The sequence below is a fragment of the Rattus rattus genome, chromosome 1 (genome assembly GCF_011064425.1).
Source record: "Rattus rattus isolate New Zealand chromosome 1, Rrattus_CSIRO_v1, whole genome shotgun sequence".
NCBI classification, from domain to species: Eukaryota; Metazoa; Chordata; class Mammalia; order Rodentia; family Muridae; genus Rattus; species Rattus rattus.
Window position 1 is genome coordinate 121,701,818 of NC_046154.1, and position 17,138 is coordinate 121,718,955.

The following is a 17,138-nucleotide window of genomic DNA, read 5'->3' on the forward strand; positions in this document are numbered from 1 at the left end:
TTCCACAGCTCCCTTTTCTTTATGAATTGTTCTCTGCTTGGTTCCATCCATTGTCTTCTTCATAGCTGTCTCTGGAACACCACCGAGTCTCTGCTCTGTGCCCAGCACACTGTATTGTTCTTCTAGTCTCTCACTATAGAACGTCCTGTGCAAACAACGCACGTTCAACCTTTCAGGAAACCCTTTCTTACTGTTCCACATTAAACCAGCTGGTTTTTAAAAAAGCTTTTTACTGATTCCTTGTGAGTTTCACATTATGCATCCTAGTTCCATTCATTTCCTCATCCCCTCACATCCACTCTTTGCTCTTACAACCTTCCTCTGCCAAATGAACACGACACACACACACACACACACACACACACACACACACACACACACACACACACACACACCAACAAAGCACAGAAAACCATCTCATCATGGAAGCTGTAATATGTCACAGTGTGTCCCACAGTCTGTCCACACATCTTCACTTGCAAATGTCCATTGCAATGAGTCATTGGTCTGGTTTGAGATCTCTTGTTTCTGTGACACCATCAATATTAGATCCTCACTGGAATTCCTTCTGGTTACCCTGCTGTGCTCTGTGTCATGGAGATCCTTCAGATTTGGAACAACAAGACTGGCCCTTCCACATGTCCCAAATGTTCACAGATGATACAGATTTTGTGTTGGGCTAAGTCAGAGCCCTGGGTCTGGCCTGGGTGGTATCTGAGCTACTCTCATCCCTCATCTGCACCACCAGGGTGAGCTCTCCAGCACTGTTCTTGGTAGACAACCCAATGCCACCATCAGCAGGGAGGCAGGGAGCTCTCTTACTCTCATGCCTTCAGGCCCAACTCACCCACACCCATGCCTCCAGAACCAACTCCACTCTGCTGCCCAATCAAGGTGTGAGGCCCACTCTCACAAGTGCTTTATCCTGTGAGGGACTGGGCCAGTTCTTCCACTCTCACACCCTGGGGTTGGCTCACTCATGCTATCAGGGCCAGCTACACCGTGTTGCCCAGGTGTAATATAGGGTCCGATCTCCCGAGTGCTATAGACAGTAAATGGGCAGGGCCAACTCACTCACCCTCATGATCCCCCGGGTTAGTTCCTCTGACTGCCTCCATTGGCATTGTGGGTGGAGGGCACCCTCCTCCCCCAGGCCATTTCTTGGCAGAGGAGTAGCAGGGTCAGCTCTCTCTTGCTTGTACCATTGGGGCCAGCTCACCTACAACCCCTCCACAAGGGTCAGCTCTGCTAGGCTGTCCTGGTAAGGTGCTGCTTTTTTGAGACTCTGGGCAGCTTTTTGGACTGCTGGAGTCAGCTTTCCTACTCTCATACCCTCAGGGCCAGCTCCTCTACACCATGCCACCTGGGCCAGCTCCACTGGGCTGCTTTTGTGAGGTGCAGGGACTCAGTACTGCAGCTGGTGAGAGGTGGTCAGCTCTCCAGAACACCATGGCTAGTGAGAGGTGGGTCCAGTTCTGCAGAGCCTCTAGTGGTAAAAGGTGCCACAGACATCGACACTGACAACCGCTGCTGTATAGCCACAATCCCAGACATGGCCCTCAGCAGCAGCTTGGGCTGGAACCTCACAGTGGCCCCAGGTGGCGGGGCTGGTCACTCACAACTGGTTACTCCTCTCTCCCCTGGAGTCTCCAGTTCCATCTCTCTTCATAATGCTCAAGCGGCTTCACTTCTCTTTCTCTCCCATTTGTCCACCACATTTTTGCACATCGTGCTTGCTTCTGCTGCAGGCTGGCCACATGGCTGGCAGACCCCTGGGTAACAGCATCCTCCATCTACCCTGTGCGGTGTGGCAGCAAGTGTGTGCCCACAGCCTGGCATGTTCTGTGAGGTGGAGGGCAGGTTTGTGGGTGCCTTTTCCCACCAGCACCAGGTCTCTGTTTATCTTCCTCCTCCTGGCCTTGATTTGATTTGATTTTTATGAGTCCTAGGCATAAAAGAGCTTTGGCCACCAAGTCAGTCATCAAGCTAGAGTGAAGAAAGGACTGCCGTCTGCTCTGCCCCTGATATGAGGACACCACCACCAACAAAGTGTTTCTTTGCCCATTGTCAGGGGGAGCGAGACAGCTGTTTTTTTTCTCATCTCCTTTCTGCCTCCTGTTTTTCACTTGAGTTATGGAATATGAGAACATAGCAATGTTTTTATAAGACCAGGTATTCCAGCAGGAGATAAGCGTCTTTCTATTATAACTTTTGCTTGTATAAAACTGCATCTTCTTTCATTTGTATTCTTTTAATTTTAGAACAAAATAAAGCAAACAAGAACCCCATAATACATAATACCCAACCCTGCTATTCTGTGGGAGGGGATTTTTCTGCCTTAAGGCACAAGGACAAGATAGACAAGATCCAGGGTGTCTTTAATTGACTTCTTCCATGCCAGAGGCATTGTCATCACCCTAAAGATGGGGGATTTCATCAGAACAGTGCTCTGGGCCCCTCTGCTGTCACTTCATTCTCAACAATGCCTAGACCTAGCTTGATCATGCAAGTTCCCGAGTGAGCAACCAGAGGAGAGCAGAGCAGTCTCAGGCAGCAGCAGCACCAGGTCAAACGACAGCTTTGCCATATTTATCTGCCTCAGCCTTCTGCTTCAGAGTCTCCGCAATGGGGTGGTCAGGGTTGATCTCTAGGTGCTCTTTGGCCATTATGTAGCCAATAGTGCCTCAGCCTTCAGATCTGCTTCATGTTGGATGTCCAGCCTTGTTGGATGGTGCTTTTCACAATGTAGCAAGGTGAAGACATAAGCCTTGTGGAGATTGTCACTTTTTCTACCTTCCTATCCAAGATCTTCATAAGCATGCAGAGATTCTCAAACTTTGCCTTGCTCTCCTCCATTTTCTTCTTTTCTTCCTCATCCTTTGGTAGCTCTCGGCCCTTCTTAGTCTCTGAGTCTAGGCTCTTTCCATCAAATTCCTTGATCTGCTGTATGCAGTACTCATCAATAGACTCAGATATATTCACCACCATGGAAACCTGTTTCCCCACCTGCGCCACAAAGGCAGGTTTGTCCACTTGCACTTTTCTCTCACCAGTGATACAATAGATAGACTTCTGTGTCTCCTTCATGCGAGGTACATACTCTGACAGGGAAGTCATCTCATCTCCAGACTGAGAACTGTGACAGTGGAGGAGCTCAGAGAGGCACTGATGGTTAGTAAAATCTTCATGGATTCCAAGCTTTAAATTCTTGGAGAATACCTCATAAAATTTTTTGTAGTTCTTGTAGCCAACTCTGAGAAGAACTCAAGGCACCTTTCCACAATGTTTTTGTGGATGACTTTCAGGATCTTGCTCTGTCGGAGCATATCTCGGGAGATGTTCAGGGGCAGGTCATTGGAATGAACCACAGCACATATAAAGTTGAGATATTCAGCTATTAGCTCATCATAGCTGTCCATGACGAACACAAAATGGACAAACAGTGTGATGTTCTTTTTCTTGTTCTAAAAAAGACCAGAGGGAGCTTGCTAAGGAAGGAAGAACAATTCCCTGAGTTCCAAGTGACCTTCCACAGAGACATGATTGACTGCTTATTGACCTTCCCTATCACTGATGATATTATAGATGGGGATCTTATAGAATTCACCATATTTCTCTTGAATGATGTCATCGTTGCCTCTGTCATCCTCCTTGTCTGATCCCACACCTTCAATCTTCAATCTTCTTCAGGCTTCTTCTCATCATATTTATCTTCTTCTTCTTTCTCGGCTTTCTCTTCCTCTGCCTCATCATCACTGATCTCCTTTTTTTCCATCTCCAAGTAGAGAGTGATGGGATGGTCTATGAACTCTGAGTGTTTCTTCACCATTTCCTTAGCCTTCCTCTCCTGTAAGTAGTCTGCCTGGTCTTATTTGAGGTAAAGGATCGCTTAGTACCTCAGCCAATGTGCTCACTGTGGTCTTCAGGAACCGTGAAGGATGCACCAGCAGAAGACGCCCAGGCATACTGCTCACCACTATTGTGCTTTGTGCTCACAACTACTCTCTCTGCCACTAGATAGACTGAATGGAATTCAACAACAGACTGCCAGTCATGGAGATGCCTGTCCCAGCCTGGAGAGCCTCCATGAATGCCTTCATGCCAGATTTAGCAATGGTTCCCAACTTATATATGAGGTCAGCCCCGCTCATGGCAATGACAGTGTTCACCAGTCAGCGTGTGCTCCTGATCTTATAACAAATCTTGTCCAAGGCATCAGAAGCATTAGAGATCAACTCCTGAAAGGAAAGCTTGTTTTAATAGAAAGTATTGATGATGAGGGACATGAGGGGAGAGATTTCTGCCTGAAAGGCAAAGGTCTCTACCGCTCCCTCTCCATGCTGTATTTCTTTAAGCATCTTGATAGGAAAACCATCTAGTAGTATAGAACAGAGTATGTAGACCTGGACCACATCTGACTCACATGCCAAGCCTACACTGCAAGGGGGTGATTCAAGAGAGCTCTCTATTGCAATTTTTATGGTTTCCGTATTTACTTCTCAAAAAGAACTTTACTTTTTTGGAGCTAGTCATGATTAGATTATTTAATACTCAGTGTGTTTTGTAATGTCTTACCCATTTAATTATACTCTCATACATTTGTTTCATCTTTTTATATTACCCTTTACAATGTTAATGTTTTGATATTTGCCTCTATCGAGGAAGCAATAGGTGATTAATAAACAGAAGGATAGTGAATAGATGACCTGATCGGCACCACATGTCAGTGATTCCACAGAGTGGGGTTTTCTGCCAGGAAAATTGATATATTCCCTTGTATAAGTAATGTTGGTGTTTTAGTTAGGGTCTTATTGCTGTGAACAGACCCCATGACCAATGCAAGTTTTATAAAGGACAACATTTAATTGGGGGCTGTCTTACAGGTGCAGAGGTTCAGTTAATTATCATCAAGGCAGGAACATGGTAGCATTGCAGCACCCAGCAGGCATGGTGCAGGAGGAGCTGAGTTCTACATCTTGACCCAAAGGAAGCCAGGAACTAACTGAACATCCCCAGGCCCACTCCCACAGTAACACACTTCCTTCCACAAGGCCACACCTTCTAATAGTGCCACACCCTGGACCAAGCATATGCAAAGCATCACAGTTGGGGAGTTTCACACTTCTTTTCTATTTTGCATTCTCTCTCTCTTTCTCTCTCTCTCTCTCTCTCTCTCTCTCTCTCTCTCTCCATCCCTCCCTTCATCTCTCTTTTTCTCTTTCCTTCCCTCTTCCCTTCCTTCCTTTTCCTTCTCTAAATCCCAAAATGTTAGTGATGTACATTTCTATGCATGTGTCTATGGGTGCCTGTGCACGGAAGCTAGAGGTAGATATTGGTCTCTTTCTTTATGGTATTTCACATTACTTATTTAGTAATGGTTTTGTGAGCATTTACTAATTGTATGTAATAACTTTCACTATGCTATTTTGATATATGTACATACTGTGTTTTGGTCACATTCTCTTTACTCTCTCACTCTCCTTTTACTCCTTTGTCTTCTTCCCCACTACCTCCATTTCTACCTTTAGGTTTTCTTTCTCTTCCTTCTGCAACTAAACGAGTTTCACTAGAGCTGTTTACTTGAGTGTGGGTGGGACTTTACCTACAGGAACGTGGGCTCTTACCAGTGTGGCACTGAAGAAAATATCTCTCCCCCCATTATTGATTGTTAATTGCACAAACTCCCAGAGAGAGGTGTTGTTGCAAGGGCCCCTGCCACTTCCTTGGCAAGGTCACCACAGGGTTATAGGGTTATTGAACATGGAGTTTACTGATTTGGAAAGACTAGATGGTTAGTGAGCTCCAGAGATTTACCCTTTCCAAGGATCTTCCAGAGAACCCTTGGTCTCCTCAGGACGATTTACAGGAATGCGACCTATGCTTGGCTTTCTCCACGGTGCAGAAGATCTGAACTCCGTTCCTCATGCTTGAGCAGTAGGTACTTTACCCACTGAGCTCTTTCCACAGCCCTTCGTTGTCTTCCAAGAGCTGAATGGGACAGAAGAGATAGAGTTAACAAGGCTTAGAAAGAAAGGAAGAACAGCTAGGAATCCTTCAAAAGAATTGCTGAGGCATAACAGCCCCTCCCCCATTTCTTTGTCAGAAATAGGTAGCAATTTCAAAATGTTAGTAGATATTCCACTGTCTTTCTTCATTTAATGTGGCCGTGGTTAGAGCCACTGACACCGTTCAGTGCTATGCTGACTCTTTACCACCTGAGCCCACTCCTGCAGAGAGGATGCTGTGCAAACTTGTGCACATTAGAATAATGCTAACTTTACTAGATTTAGACACAGTAGCTAGTTTGCTGAACATTATTCTTCTAGAGTTGCTTATCTCTCCAAAAACTTGGTGTCCTAGGCACCAGTGTTGCTTCTTAGGTGAAGTTCGTTCTTCCTTCCTTCCTTCCTTCCTTCCTTCCTTCCTTCCTTCCTTCCTTCCTTCCTTCCTTCCTTCTTTCCTTTCTTTCTTTCTTTCTTAAATTTTTTTCCATCTTTATTAACTTGAGTATTTCTTATTTACATTTCAAATGTTATTCCCCTTCCCGGTTTCCAGGCCAACATCCCCCCACCCCTCCCCCTCCCCTTCTTGTGGGTGTTCCCCTCCTCATCTCCCCCCATTACTGCCCTCCCCCCAACAATCCTGTTCACTGGGGGTCCAGCCTTGGCAGGACCAAGGGCTTCCCCTTCCACTGGTGCTCTTACTAGGCTATTCATTGCTACCTATAAATTTGGAGCCCAGAGTCAGTCCATGTATAGTCTTTGGGTAGTGGCTTAGTCCCTGGAAGCTCTGGTTGGTTGGCATTGTTTTTCATATGGGGTTGGCATTGTTTTTCATATGGGGTTGGCATTGTTGTTCATATGGGCTCTCAAGCCCCTTCAGCTCTTTCAGTCCTTTCTCTGATTTCTTCAATGGGGATCCCGTTCTCAGTTCAGTGCCTGCTGCTGGCATTTGCCTATGTATTTGCTGTATTCTGGCTGTGTCTCTCAGGAGAGATCTACGTCTGGTTCCTGTCAGCCTGCACTTCTTTGTTTCATCCACCTTGTCTAATTGGGTGGCTGTATATGTATGGGCCACATGTGGAGCAGGCTCTGAATGGGTGTTCCTTCAGTCTCTGTTCTAAACTTTGCCTTCCAGTCCCCTCCTAAGGGTATTCTTGTTCCCCTTTTAAAGAAGGAGTGAAGCATTTGCATTTTGGTCATCCTTCTTCAGTTTCATGTGTCTTGTGATCTTGTTTAATTCGAGCATTTGGGCTAATATCCACTTATCAATGAGTGCATACCATGTGTGTTTTTCTGTGATTGGGTTAGCTCACTCAGGATGATATTTTCCTGTTCCCTCCATTTGCCTATGAATTTCATAAAGTCATTGTTTTTGATAGCTGAGTAGTATTCCATTGTGTAGATGTACCACATTTCTGTATCCATTCCTCTGTTGAAGGGCATCTGGGTTCTTTCCAGCTTCTGGCTATTATAAATAAGGCTGCTATGAACATAGTGGAGCATGTGTCTTTGTTATATGTTGGGGCATCTTTTGGGTATATGCACAAGAGAGGTATAGCTGAGCCCTCAGGTAGTGGAATGTCCAATTTTCTGAGGAACCTCCAGACTGATTTCCAGAATGGTTGTACCAGTCTGCAATCCCACCAACAATGGAGGAGTGTTCCCCTTTCTCCACATCCTCACCAGCATTTGCTGTCACCTGTGTTTTTGATCTTAGCCATTCTCACTGGTGTGAGGTGAAATCTCAGGGTTGTTTTGATTTGCATTTCCCTTATGACTAAAGATGTTGAACATTTCTTTATGTGTTTCTCAGCCATTCGGCATTCCTCAGCTGTGAATTCTTTGTTTAGCTCTGAACCCCATTTTTAATAGTGTTATTTGTCTCCCTGCGGTCTAACTTCATGAGTTCTTTGTATATTTTGGGTATAAGCCATCTATCAGTTGTAGGATTGGTAAAGATCTTTTCCCAATCTGTTGGTTGCCGTTTTGTCCTAACCACAGTGTCCTTTGCCTTACAGAAGCTTTGTAGTTTTATGAGATCCCATTTGTCGATTCTTGATCTTAGAGCATAAGTCATTGGTGTTTTGTTCAGGAAATTTTTTCCAGTGCCCATGTGTTTGAGATGCTGCCCTAGTTTTTCTTCTATTAGTTTGAGTGTATCTGGTTTGATGTGGAGGTCCTTGATCCCCTTGGACTTAAGCTTTTTACAGGGTGATAAGCATGGATCGATTTGCATTCTTCTACATGTTGACCTCCAGTTGAACCAGCAGAGTTTTGTTTTCTTGTTTAGGTTTAGGGGAGTGAGCGATGGAATTAGTAAGAGTAGGAAGGTTCCAAAGACAGGCTTGTGGCTTCCCTGTTCTGATGAGCAGCATATATCCAATATTTTAATCTTTCATTTTATTGTCATATATCACTTGTTTTAGCTCTTCTGATTCTTTTAGAACTCTATTAGTTTGTTATTTTTTCCCTCATTTCTTTAGAACACAGCTTCTTAAACATTTTCTCTTATAATCCATTTTGCCAAAGAAATATTTTTTTTAAATATGTTACAATGGAAATAGCAGCTCTTTTTTGTTTGTTTTCTGAGACAGATTGTTTTCTTTGTGTAGCCCTGGCTGTCCTGGAACTAACTCTTGTAGACCAGACTGGCCTCAAACTCAAATCCACCTGCCTCTGCCTCCAGAGTGCTGGGATTAAAGGTGTGCACCACCACCAACCAGCTGGCAATAATATCTTTAAAAAATTTAGTTAATATAATTACATCATTTCCCTTCTCCTTTGCTACCTCCTACTTGCCCATGTATACATAACCCTCTCTAAAGTTGTTCCCTTTGGAATGCACACTCTTCTTTAATATGGAATCTGTTGGCCGCAAGTAGCTTCTTTGATGATGGATGAAGGATGCCCTCCTCTGTGGTATAAGGATAAATATTTAGAATGCAGATACAGATTACACTGGTTTAGGAAAGTGGCAGGGGTAGGTTCTTTTCTAAAGTCCATGAGCTCACTTATCCTGAGTAGTTGCCTGTGTTTCCAGTAGTATGATTTCCCCCCTGTTAAGACTATTTATCCAATTAGGCAATCACTGATGGCTGCCAAGATAAGAGTGCCACTACTGTACCTTTAGGGTTATCTTGCTACCTTGGCAATTGCTGTGGTTCATTGGTATCACAGCTGGGTGGAGCTATTGGTTACTTTCTTCCCTTAGCAACTTGTATGCTGTCTTCTGGTACCATGAAAGCTGGTTCTCAGGGGAAAAGCTTTAAGGTACATTCTAGCTCAAATCTTTTAAGTCCTGTTTCAGATGTTTGTGGTGTTTTAATCAACAGTTATTTATCTTCAGCTCCTGGGAGGCAACCAAAGGCAGCAGCAGTAGCCTGTATGATTTGGGAGTCTTCTGGACTTCCTTATCCAACAACTCAGAAGGAGCTACCTTCTAATTGAACTGAGGTTTCTGTTCGATAGTCTCTGGCTCTTAAGGAAGAGAATTATTAACCACACAGGTTCAGTTAAACTGTATGTGTATTATATGCCATTTTAGGTAAATACAAAAAATGTGATTTCCTACTGCTTTTCAACCATTTTTAGTGTTATTTATCCCCTCCTCTCCTGTGTTAACCTTCTTTCCCTCCCCAACAAAAGCTCCCCCACACTTTCCATTTTTTCCCTTTCATACCACCCATATCTTGCTATTCCTCTCTAGAGCTCTCTTCTGCTCATGGTTCCTTTTTTACTTTCCTTCTTCCTGTCTTTATGTTATACATTCCCATCCGAAGATGTGGATCTAGGAATAATAGATGAGAAAACATTTGGTGATCGTCTTCCTGGGTCTGGGTTACCTCACTAAATATCATATTTTCTAGTTCCATTTTTTTTACTGCAAATTTCATGTTTTTTTTCTTTTTTTAATAGCTGAATAGTATTCCATACTGTATATGTACCATATTTTCATTATCTATTCATCAGTTGAGAGACACTTAGGTTGTTCCCATTTTCAAGCTGTTGTGGACAGAGCATCAATGGCCATGGCTGAGCAAGTGTCTGTAGAGTAAGGCATTGTGTCCTTTGGGCATTTGCCAAGGACTTCGATAGCTGAGTCATGTGGTAAATGCCCCCTTCCTTTATTTTGCTTTTGTTAGTTTTACCACAGTGACTTCCAGAGGGACGGCCCCATTTCAGAGTTCCACTGCCAATTCCATGGGGAAAGTGGGTTTCCCTTCCCCCATGTCCTTGCTAATATTTGTTGTAGGTTATTTTGTTAATTGTTCCCATTCTGACTGAGGTAAGATGAGATTTCAAAGTAGCTTTAATTTTCATTCCTTTAAGTGCTAAGAATGGTGAACAATTTTTGAGATATTTCTAAGCCATTTTTATTTCTTTTTTTTAGAACCCCCTTAGATTCATAGCCCATGTTTTATTGGGTCATTTTGGACCATTTTTTGAGTTCTGCATATATTCTGGATTTTAATCCCATGTCAGGATTGCATAGCTGGCAAAGATTGTTTTCCTTTCTGTGGACTACCTCCTTACTCAATGGAATATTTCTTTAGATGTACAGAAGTTTTATTTTTTTAATTGAATTCCCACTCATCAATTGTTGGCCTTAATGCTAGGGCAAATGAAGCCCTGTTCAAGAAGTCTTCTTAAACCTACATTTTGTTAGGCACTGCCTATGTTTTCTTCTGCAGTTTCTGCTTTTCAGGTTTCACTTTGATGTCTTTGATCCATGTGGAGTTAACTTTTGTGTAGGTTAATAGATATGGGTCTAATTTAATTCTTACATGTAGACATCTGGCTTTCCCAGCACGGACATGCTTTTCTGAATAATTTAAGAACTATTGGTTGTAGATAGTTTTTGAAAGTCTGGTAGAATTCTATTGTGAATCCAACTGGACCTGCATTTTTCCCCAGAAGGTGTTTTGTTACTATCTCAATATCCTTGTGTAATTACTAGTGAGTTGTCTGATGTTGATTTTAACTTTTATTGCATTGAGGTAGGGTACAGAGTTCTTTGTTTTTCTGAATTAGTTTTTTGTTTTTGTGTGTGTCTCAGAACGGGGGTCTATTTTAGAAGAGTTTCCATGCTGAGTAGAATGTTTATTCTTTGGTGTTCAGGTGGAACAGTCTTTTTTTTTTTTTTAAGTTGAACAACTTGAAATTTTAATTGACTTCATCTTAACATTTGTTGAACAACTTGATTCTGACTCAAAGCAATGGTCTTCCTTTTACATTTAATAAAGAAAAGGGGTGCTCTGTGGTGGGTGCTGCATGATGGGTGCTGTGTGGCACGTGCTTACAGCTCTAGAAACTGCAAAGATGGAGACATAAAGATCACCTGAATACAGGAGTCTGTGGTCACACTGAGAACATAACAAGACCCTGTTGTTAACAAGATGCAAACTAGTAGAGGAAAACTTCCTGGAGAAAACACCAATGGCTTATGCTCTAAGACCAAGAATAGACAAATGGGACCTCATAAAACTGCAAAGCTTCTGTAGGACAAAACAGCAACCAACAGATTAGGAAAAGATCTTTACCAATCCTACATCTAATAGAGGGCTAATATCCAAAATGAACAAAGAACTCAAGAAGTTAGACTCGAAAGAGCCAAATAACCCTATTAAAAGTAGAGAACAGAGCTAAACAAAGAATTCTCAGCTGAGGAATATTGAATGGCTGAGAAGTATCTAAAGAAATGTTCAGCATCCTTAGTCATCAGGGAAATGCAAATCAAAACAACCCTGAGATTCCACTTCACACCAGTCAGAATAGCTAAGATCAAAAACTCAGGGGACGACAGATGCTGGCGAGGATGCGGAGAAAGAGGAACACTCCTCCATTGTTGGTGGGACTGCAAACTGGTACAACCACTCTGGAAATCAGTCTGGAGGTTCCTCAGAAAATTGGACATTGCACTACCTCAGGACTCAGCTATACTTCTTCTGGACATATAGGAGATGCGCCAACATACAACAAAGACATATGCTCCACTATGTTCATAGCAGCCTTATTTATAATACCTAGTAGCTGGAAGTAACCCAGATGCCCTTCAACAGAAGAATGGATACAGAAAATGTGGTACATCTACACAATGGTGTACTACTCAGCTATCAAAAAGAATGATTTCATGAAATTGATAGGCAAATGGATTGAACTAGAAAATATCATTTTGAGTGAGGTAACCTAATCACAGAAAAACACACATGGTATGCACTCACTGATAAGTGGATATTAGCCTAAAAGCTTGAGTCATCCAAGATACAATCTACAGACCACAGGAAGCTCAAGAAGAAGAATGACGAAAATGTGGATGCTTCACTCCTTCTTAAAAGGGGGAATGGAAATATTAATTGGAGGGGATATGGAGGCAAAGTTTGGAGCAGAGACTGAAGGAACGGTCATTCAGAGCCTGCCCCACATGTGCCCCCCCCCACAGTCACCAAGACTAGATAAGGTTGATGAAGCGAAGAAGTGCATGGAATCAGATATAGATGTTTCCTAATAGACACAGCAAGAGCATGTGAAATACAGAGGTGAATGCCAGTAGCAAACCACTGAACTGAGAACAGGACCCCTGTTGGAGGAATTAGAGAAAAGATTGAAAGAGGTGAAGGGGCTTGCAACCCCATAAGAACAACAATGCCAACCAACCAGAGCTTCCAGGGACTAAACCACTACCCAAAGACTATACATCGACTGACCCTGGGCTCCAGCTACGTATGTAGCAGAGAATGGTCTGGTTGGGCACTAAAGGAAGGAGAAGTCCTTCATCATGCCAAGGCTAAAGCCCCAGTGTAAGGGAATGTCAGGGGGTCAGTAAGGGGTAATGGATGGGGATGGGAACACCCTTATAGAAGCAGGGGAGGGAGATGGGATAGGGGTCTTATGGACAGGAAACTGGGAAAGGGAATAATATATGAAATGTAAATAAAAAATATCCAATTTAAAAGAAAAGAAAGGCAATGGAAAAAAAGATGCATGTATCAATGCTGCTGTCTACTTTGGTCAAAAAAGCTTCTTTCTGTAGTGGTCAGGGTTATCTGCAAATGCTTATATGATCAAAATAATGAAAAAAGTTACTTTTAAATGCTCATAATACATCTCTACCAGCCTGTCCAAGGCTCAGGGGACAATGCAGAAGGGGGTTTAGAAAACTAGGGAGTCCTGGTGCAAGCCTTTAATTTCACCACTCAGGAGGCAGAGGCAGGAGTGCCTCATAAATTCAAAGTCAGCCTGGTCTACAAAGCCAGTTCCAGGACAGGCAAGGCTACACAGAGAGACCTTGTCTCAAATATAAAGGAGGAAGTGATGGAACATGTAGAATGCTGTCTTGCAAGCATTACATGACCCTCGCACTGTTGGTCTCATAGCAGTGGTGACTACCTGCCAAGCTTGACCCTTCCCCCATCCTATCACAAAGGAGGAAGAGAGACTCATGACACACAGCCACACTCACCCTCACTCATTTGCTAGCAGTTAATGGTTACTAAGGTAGAGGGGCTCACAAGGCCTCACCCTTCCCTAGGGATCTACAGGAAGCTAATGGTTGCTGGGAGAAGGTAGAAATCTTTTCTTCAGTGGTGTAGCTAATGGCAAGGTGTCCAGCTTCCATAATTAACCATGCTCCTATAAGTGATCTCAGTGAAATTCATAAGGTCACCAAAGAGGAAAAAGATATAATAAAAGGGTATAGAAGTGCTTTTTCTGGAAATGTTCTAAAACATACCTTTCCAAATCAAACTTTTTTCCAAGATTAAATCAAATTAATAATGTACTTTGAAATTATTTATAACTATATTTTCATTTTGCTAACATACTGTGGACTCAGATTGTCCAGAATTAACCTTAAGGAAAGCAATGTAATTGGATTCCCTATGTAATCAACTCCTTCAAGCTAAGCTGAATAGCTTTGATCTAATGCTATGTTCTCTACATGACCCATTCATGCTCTTGATTCAGAACAGTGTACATGTGGTAATTAGACCTAAGGATATTCACTAGAAGCAGTAAGGCATTAAAAACAATGTCTTCCTCATAACTTACTGGCATAGACTGATAACCTCTGATTGTGACTGTGTGCTCTTATGAGTCATTTATGAGTTATTTAAACAATACTTTCCTTTATAAGATTTGTGTAAAATATTGATTAAAACAAAAGGTCTTCATTCCTTTTAGAGACATAATGAAAGACATTGTGTATAACTAACACATGCTAATAAAAAGTAAGCATCAGAAGACCAAAGACTACCCTTCCAGATTCAGCCTGCAATCCTCTTGCTTCTGTCAGAGGAAAAGAAGGTTTCCTCACCACTGGCCTGGGTTTCCTGGGAGCCATGAAGACACTGCAGGATTATTGCCAGACAACCCCGATGGCATGGGAAAATCTCATCCCTGAGTACTCTTTTTTTTTTTTTTTTTTTTTTTTTCTTTTTTTTGGAGCTGGGATCAGACAGGGCCTTGCGCTTCCCCTAGGCAAGCGCTCTACCACTGAGCTAAATCCCCAACCCTTCCCTGAGTACTCTTAGGGTGAGTCTTTGGACAAGGTCAGTCAGGCTTCTTCTCCTTGCTGGGCTTCATCTATCTCATTTGTCAGGATCAGCAGTAAATGCCTCTCCGTCCTGCATCATGACACTGATGCTTGTTTGCTGAGAATTCTAAAAGCACCCTATTATGACCTGAACTGTGTCTCCCAATTTTGCATGTTGAAGTCCTAACCCCCATGTCACTGTATGTGGAGTATGACTGTAATTGGAAATAAGATCATGAAAGAGATAATTACATTATGGTAAGATCCAATCAGATAAAAACAGGAGTTCTTAGAACACCCTTATAGAAGGGGAGGGGGAGGGGTTAGGGGGCTTATGGACAGGAAACTGGGAAAGGGAATAACATTTGAAATGTAAATAAGAAACACTCAATAAAAATGTAATTTTAAAAATACAATAAAAGAAAAAAAGAAGGAAAAAAAAAAAAGAAAAGGCTAAAATGCTAGGTATAAAAGAAAGACCATGTGAAGGCCCACCTGAAGACAATACCCAGAACACAAGGAGAGAGGACCCACAAGAACCAACCTTGCCAACAATGTGCTCTCAAACTTATAGCATCCACAAATGTGAGAACATAAACTATTACTTGAAGCCTCTGACTTCCAAAAGTTAGTTCTTGAATCTAGAGCAAACTCAAAAATATTCTCCCTTTACCTCAGATACATACTGTGGTGGATTGAAAAGGCTTGGCCCCCACAGACTCATGTGTTTCAGTGCTTGGCCAAAGGGAGTGGCACTATTAGGAAGTATGGCCTTATTGAAGGAGGTGTGGCCTTATTGAAGGGGGTGTGGCCTTATTGAAGGGGGTGTGGCCTTATTGAAGGGGGTGTGGCCTTATTGAAGGGGGTGTGGCCTTATTGAAGGGGGTGTGGCTTTATTGAAGGAGGTGTGCCACTGCGTAGGTGGGCTTTGAGATCTCCTATGCTCAGGCACTTAGTACAGACGAGAGTTCCCTTCTGCTGCCTGCCTTTCAGGTGAAATATTCTTTAGATATCTGTTTGATCTATTTATTGTACAATGTCATATTTTATATATTTTTTATTCACTTTACATCCCAAACTCTGTCCCCTATGGTTCCTCCTCCCACAGTCCCTCCCTCTATCCCTTCCCCTTCTCCTCTGGAAGAGTGGAGGGCCCTCCCCTCTACGAATCCCCCTACCCTGGCACATTAAGTTTTATGATGACATTTTATTATGTTTCTTTAGTTTTTGTTCAGATAGCCGGTGTATTAGTGAAAGTAGGTATCAAAAGTACCTACTATTATTGATTTGGATTTAATCTGTGTCTGGAATGCCAGTAGTATGCTTTTTATGAAATTGGGCTCTCCAGAGTTTGCTGCATATTTGTTTAGGGTTGTAATGTCTTCTTGGTTAATTGTTCCTTTGATTAGAATCAAATGACCTTCTTTGTTTCTTCTGATTAGTTTTAGTTTGAAGTCTATTTTGTTTAGTCTATCTGCTTGCTTCCTGGTCTCATTTTCTTAGAATAGTTTTTTTTCTTCCTTCTACTTTAAGGTGGTGCTTAACACCAAAGTCAAGATGAATTTCTTGTAGTAAACAGAAAGACGGATTTTGCTTTTTAATCCATTTTCCTCATCTGTGTCTTTTAATTAGGCAGTTAAACCCATCAATACTTAGTTATTGAAAGTGTTAATTTTAATCATTTTTATGATTTTTTTTGCTATTTGTGTTCTCAGTTTTATTTCGTGTTTCATTCATCAGAACTTCTTTTGTTTTTCTGTGTAGAATCTCTTGTTTCTGTTTATTCCTCCTTCAGTTTGAAGTATTGCTTCTAGAATTCTCAATAGGGATGATTTGATGGAATGAATTCTCTGGGCCTGTGTACTGTGGAAAGTTTTTCCTTTTTAGTCAACCAAAGCACAAAGTTTTGCTGGGTACAATAATATAGGAATACATCCCTCTTGGGGGTTTCTACTACTGTGAGAAAACACAATAACCAAAATCAACTTGGGGAGGAAAGAGTTTATTTCATTATACTTCCACAGCATGGTCTATCATTGAGGGAAATCGGAGCAGGGAATCAAATAGGGCAGGAACCTGGAGGCAGGAACTTTTTTGGAGATCATGAGTTACTATATTGCTCTTCATGACCCAGCCTGCTTTCTTATATCTCTCAGGACCATGAGCTCAGGGATAAGCTCGACCCTCCTACATTAAGCGTAAGTCAAGAGAATGTACCACAGGCCAGTCTTGTGGAGATGATAAATTCTCAAATGGAGTTCCCTCTTCTTTCGTTAAGTTAATATAAAAGCTAGGCAGCATAGCAAAATCCTTTAAATATTAAACATACATTGCTCCAGTGTCTTCTGGCTTTTGAAGTTTCTATTGATAAATCTACTGCTGTTTTAACAAAATTTTCTTTCTTTTCATGATGCCTCCAAATTTCTAAATGCTTCTCTTTTATGTTTGCATTTGTAAAAATGTTTCATATTCTTTGCTTGTTTGGTCTAGTTTCTTGACTTTACATTTAAGTCTTGACAATTCATCTTTTATTTCACCCTTTCTACTCATAAGGATTTCCACGAGTTTGTTGTTTCTTCTCTCTCTCTCTCTCTCTCTCTCTTTCT

General features: G+C 42.1%; 1 non-coding gene and 1 pseudogene across 1 annotated transcript; both read right to left on the reverse strand.

The window, feature by feature from the left end:
* Positions 1-1,936: 1,936 nt before the first annotated feature.
* LOC116890509 lies at positions 1,937-2,076 on the reverse strand. Its single transcript, XR_004386693.1, has one exon. It is a non-coding gene; the product is annotated as a small nucleolar RNA SNORA48 (small nucleolar RNA).
* A 302-nt stretch (positions 2,077-2,378) lies between these two features.
* On the reverse strand, positions 2,379-4,358 carry LOC116889119 (annotated as a pseudogene).
* Between the last annotated feature and the right edge of the window lie 12,780 nt (positions 4,359-17,138).